Source organism: Acomys russatus, chromosome 32 (genome assembly GCF_903995435.1).
Source record: "Acomys russatus chromosome 32, mAcoRus1.1, whole genome shotgun sequence".
NCBI lineage: Eukaryota > Metazoa > Chordata > Mammalia > Rodentia > Muridae > Acomys > Acomys russatus.
In genome coordinates, this window is record NC_067168.1 from 31631911 (window position 1) to 31637951 (window position 6041).

Genomic DNA, 6041 nt, shown 5'->3' on the forward strand with positions numbered 1-6041 from the left:
CATGGGTTAGATTTGTTAGAATTGACAGTTGGTAAAGTGTCGTTCTTTAGACACATTTCCCAGTTTTGTTTTATTTTTATAAACTCAACATTCATTAAAGATTTATCTCTCTTAAAGTCTGGTTGTGAAACAGAACCTAGGGAAGCCACATTGCTGCCTGTTGCAGAAAAGAAACCATTCCTTTACATTTACAGTCCCTTAGAGGTCAGAAGGTGGAGGGTGTGTGTGTGTGTGTGTGTGTGTGTGTGTGTGTGTGTGTGTGTGTGTGTGTGTGTGTGTGTGTGTGTGTGTGTGTGTGTGTGTGTGTGTGTGTGTGTGTGTGTGTGTGTGTGTGTGTGTGTTTTAACCTGAGGTACAGAAACCTGTGTTAAAATGAGCACCGGTGGGTATGTGGTCCCAGCACCGCCTGCTCTCGACAAGCCAGTGCTCATCCCTGCCGCTGAGCACTGTGCGCCTGTGGCCAGTTCACTCCTCTTGGCTTCTGATGTGAGCTTGAACCTGACATGCCATTTCAGAGTTTTGTCTTGAAATCAGGCAGTTTTTTTGTAACCAAATTATATTCCAATGAGCCATTGGTACCAACATTTTTGCTGGTTATAAACAGTATTGAGCCTTAAATCCCATAAGCCTCAGGAGCACCAGCTGGTAGCCAGTGAGGTACACACACACCTTAATCCTGGCTCTAGAGAAGCTGAGGAAAGCCGCAGGTTTGAGTTCAAGGCCAGCTGGAGCTACACAGCCAGACTGTTTACTAATTTAAAAAGAAAAGGAGCCAACTGGTCAAGGATGCCATCTTAGGTATACTGACAGGTATGAGCCATCACCTTTCAGACCTCTAGGACCCACCACTCCCTGCTAGGGCGGCCAAAGCTGAAGTCTAATGTGGATCAGCCTGTCTCCATGGTGCCCTGGCTTGAGTAACTGGATGATGCCCGTTGTCATGGCCTGAATTCCATGAGAGCATTTCTTCCATGGGACAGGGAAGGGGACAGAACTTGCATGTCAGTAGTAGTTGACTTTAATGCTGTAATACTGAGGGTCAGGCAAAGGGTAGCATGAAGGAATAACCTGTACAGCTGCCACAGGTCAGGCTGACTGGCATCCGACTGTGTCGCAGTATGTGATGGGAATACAGATGGAGCTGTGTCCAGGGGTTTGCTTTGGTGTTGGAAGCATTCTAATTTAGTCTCACACAGATGAGCCAAGTCAGCACTGTGGTTCTCAAAACCTGCACACTCCACCAGGCTGGGGCGTCAGAAGAACCCCTCTTTGAAGAAGGCTGTCGGTCACAGTGAGAGTGCCTCTTACTTGCAGAGGCACTGCTGGCCCTGTCAGCGAAAACCCATCAGGAAGAAAAGCTGTGCTGGAGTCACTGATTGCAGCATTGACCTTCTGAAATGACACTGGGGAAGCCATCAAACATGTGACTCGTCACTGTCAAGGCAGAAATAAAGCGTCAGCTCTGTCACGCTGTCTTGTCTCCTGGTCTAAATCACAAAGCCATGGTGCCACCTAATTCACTTCCCCTTGGGAGGATGGTGTTAAAAATGTGTTTTGCCACCTGCTTTGCTAAAGTGTCACCACTTGGGAAGACTCCACTTGGACGGGAAATTGTGTCAGGAAGGATGGACTTGGATTGCCTATCCTGTTTCCATAACAGGTCTGTAGGAAACAGGTGAGGCATGTTGCTGATACCTGTTTGGCTAAACTTCTGAACCAAGGATTTGGAGACACATAAGTAGGTCACCATGCTGTGAGGCTGAGCTGAGCAGGTGTCTTCAGGGCTCCCTACTCACCTGTTTTCTATATAACGTCTCTCATGACAGACTACCTGACTAATAGCAGATTAGGGAATTTTCCATTCATTTTCCTTCACCCTAACAACCAATGGTTCTTCAGGCTCAGTGCTGTCACATCTGCTGTAAGACCCGCTACCCATCAATGTCAGTGGTCACTCAGTGTGTGCTGCCCCAGACAGCTGACGCGTGCCATTCAGATTCTGCCCGTACAGTTGCCTAGGACTCACTGAAAGGAGAAGACGCAGTCTTTGCTGTCTTCATCTTCCACCTTTCTACGCCACATTTTTCTCATTCTGTGTAGATTACTGAGGTGGTCAGTTCAAGTTAGATGAGCCATTTGAATCATAATGACTGAGCCCATGCCACCATAGAAGCTAATAGATGACCTCAGCTGGCCACAGTGCCCTGGCATGGGAGGGCCATGGCTGCTCGTCTTGGCATCTGGCATGGGAGGGCCATGGCTGCTCGTCTTGGCATCTGATGAGGAGAGCAAAATTGACAGTTGTAATCTTGATTTCTCCATCAAAAGCGGACTACATATGGGCAGGAGGTATGTTTAAGCATTTGGACAGTTTGTAGTTTTAAAGAAAAAGGGTAAGGCATCCATTAGTTCTGCCAGGGCAGCAACACATCTATCAGTTCTGTTGTGGTGGTGAATTTGCTCTGTCTGCAAAGGAGCTAAGTACTGCGTCATCATCCTGGTAGGGACATGTGGTGGGCGTGTCAGAAATGAATGGTGATAAATGGCTTTTCGGAGCATCCAACATAAATTCCCTTATCTAAACTGGTGTCCTGTTTAAATGATGGAACTGAGATGGCATCAGGGCTCCGAGGTGACTGTCCATTTCTTCTACCAGCTGCAGACACATAGAATCTGATGTGTTCCCTCGCTGGCTTGCTCACCCCGCCTCCCTCAGGAAGTGTGGCAAGGTGCTAATAGCAGCCAGCCTGCTGCCAAAATAGCACCATCCACCATTGGGCATGGGACAAAGGTGAGGATACCAACAAAGGAAACAGATGTTTAGGAAAGAAACCAAAGCTGAGGGAGCAGGCAAAGAAAAGATGCTGTTCTGGAAAAATAAGGCAAATGAGGAAAAGAGCCATGGTAGAAAAACAGCAAAACTACAAAGTGAGGCTGCCTCGGATGCCCCTGCCATTACACAGCTGACTTAATGGTCCAAAGCCCCATTTAGCTACCTTTGCCCCAGAGAGAGAAGGCCCAGGTCCTGTGGTCTACAGCCACTGAGGTTTGCCATGAAAACAGGAGGGCCCAGGGACACTGGGCAGTGCTTACAAAGGCGAACCTCAAGTCACCAGCTCAGCAGTTCGCCGCTATGGTCCCAACTTAAAACTTACAGAGCTTAAAAAACTCAGCTCCATATTTTCAGATTGTTAGTGGCAAGAGAGAGGCCTAAACATCTGTTTTTAAACGCTCTCCTGGAAGCCAGGCATGGAGGCACACACCTTTAATCCCAGCACTCGGGAGGCAGAGGCAGGCAGATGGATGTGAGTTCAAGGCCAGCCTGGTCTACAAAGTGAGTCTAGGAGAGCCAAGACTACACAGAGAAACCCTTTCTCGAAAAACTGGAAAAAAAAAAAAAAAACCCACCACATGCACAAAAATTTACAGCTAAAGGCATTGACCTAAAACAAACCATTATAAAAATCTGACAGTAACAGTGTTTTGTGTGTATGTGGAAGTGTGTACTTTGAAGGTGTTTGTTCACGTGAGAGCACTCTAGAAAAAGCATCCTGTGGAGCCACAGCCACTGGTGTCCTCAACCCTGTGTTACAACAAGGCAAGCAGAGCCAGACAGATAGCTTGGCTTTGCTCTGGGCTCACTAAGAAGTGAGCAAGGTTCCAGGCATGGTGGCGCACGCCTTTAATCCCAGCACTCGGGAGGCAGAGGCAGGCAGATCACTGTGAGTTCCAGGCCGGCCTGGTCTACAAAGCGAGTCTAGGACAGCCAAAGCTACACAGAGAAAAACCCTATCTCAAATAAATAAATAAATAAATAAATAAATAAATAGAAGTGTGCAAGGCATCCATCCCTCTGCGCACTCACCCAGATGTGAGTCCCTGAAAGAACACAAGATTTCTTCTAGGAGGAACTGTAATTGTATCATACAAAACAGGGTTTTGTTTTGTTGTTGTTGTTTTTTGGGGGGGTTGGTTTTTCTTTTGTTTTGTTTTTTGTTTTAGGAATATATTGACACACTTAGATATCACAGATCCACAATAAAAAATCACAGATGAAACTAGGGCCAGTCGTAACTTGTCTAAAGTTTCATAGTGTTGTTGTCTGTGTGTGCTATTTTACTGACTTCTGTTGCATGCTTGCACCAAGTATGAGAAGTTTAGATAAAAAAAAAATACTTAGGAGGAAAAACTGAAAATACTTTTTTTAAACTTGTTAATTTCACTTCCTTTTCTGCAAATTGGAACAGAGCATGGCTGCTGTTTTCTTTTTGTGGCCAAATACTTTAGTACAAATTCAGAAGAGCCATATGGAGAGGGAGGATCACAGTGTGGACAGGAAGTGGGCAGTCAATGAAATTGGGGGCTTCATTGCTGACTCCCAGTCCTGAAGAAACAACCATCTTGGCTTTCACTGGGCATCCACTTCTTCAAATGAATTGCACAGTCTCGTGTGGTCTTTTCTCACACTGACACGTAGGTTTTTGTTTTGAGGTAGAGTCTTGCTATGCATCCAAGGCTGGCCTCAAACTCCTGGCAGTCCTTTTCCCTTAGCACCCATCGTGCTGGGGTTACAGCCAGGCATGTGCCACCATCGTGAAATGCCTTGAAAAATCATGCTCTGCTCTCACTCATTCATCCTGGGCAGAGCTCAGGCTTCCGGTCACCCAAATGGGGTGACTAGCTTCTGAAAAAGGCCTGCCTCTGGAGAGATAGGAGTTCTCTTTCCCTTCGCTGTTCCTGTAAACAGGGCTTAGCCACTTCCAGAAAGAGAGGAAGATGTGTGCCACGCCAGTTAAGTCATTACCTCTCACCTCCTCTCATCAAAGGAAGGGATGAGACTCCTTTGCCAGACCGGAGGACACAGGAGGGGCAGGTCCAGCACAGTTCATTCCCACAATAGCCACAATGGCATCTTCTTCAAGCATGAGGAATTCTCTACTCTAGCCACTGGTTAGACCCTCACAGAGAGCCAGAAAGTCTCTAGTCCTGTGTTTCCAGAATCTTGCCAGGTAGGGAGGATGAGTGGAAGAGTGAGGCTCCGGGGAAGTCAGCTCACCACTAGACTGTGAAGTCTGGGTGACGTCAGCCCTAAGCATAGTTGAGTAAAAGTGTTGTCTTTGTCAAGGCTGTCTCCATCCTCAGTGTGTTCCGGGTTCAGGAATAGCCACACACTGACTGCTCCAACTGCACACTCAGAGTGACAGAAGTTCATTGAATGCTGAATAAAGACTGACCAGCCAGGGACACAATCTGGGCTTGAGAGCCAGACTGTGACACTAGTCTGTTTCTAAAGCAGGCTTTTTATGATAAAGACCATAACCAGGTAACAACTAGGTAACCAGATGTAGGAAGCAGGGGTGAGAAGGAGCGTTACATCATTTTGACTAGCTAAATATAATCAATTTTGTTCTGAGTATATTGTATCTAGATAGCTAGACAAAGCATTTTAAGCTGGTTGGCTAGGATATAGCCATAGGGACTTTTGAGTTCCCCATCATTCTGGGGGAAAGAAACATAGCAGGGTATTGTGGTTTGTTTTAAATAGAACATATATCACTAATGCAAGCAGAACATTGAACAAGTATTGAATCATAAATAAAAGACAGGCAGTGCCTGAGAGCCTGAACTTAATTTCACCTTATGATCAAAATGGAGACTTCAAAACAAAATGGCTGTAGTTAGGCTAGGCAGTAAGTCCTAGACATGTCTCAAAGTTGGCGTACCTCAATAAGTGGAAGATGTTTGACTGTTCATTTGAGGAGTTGAGTACTGTGGATGGAAAGTAGATAAAAGGATGAAAATATCTGAGATTTCCAATATGGCTGATTAAGACAGTCCCATTCCCCCCTCAGCCAACCCCAAGCTAGATAAACCAGGGGCTTGAGTCTAACTACCAGAGATCTATTACACTTGCAAGTAACTCCAGGCAGTAAACGCTATGTGAATTTCTCTAAGAAAACAAATCCTGAGGTCCGAGAATATCAAAGAAGTCATAACAGCTAAACCTGCTAAGCTATCTTTCCTAAAAACAAGTATCGCAT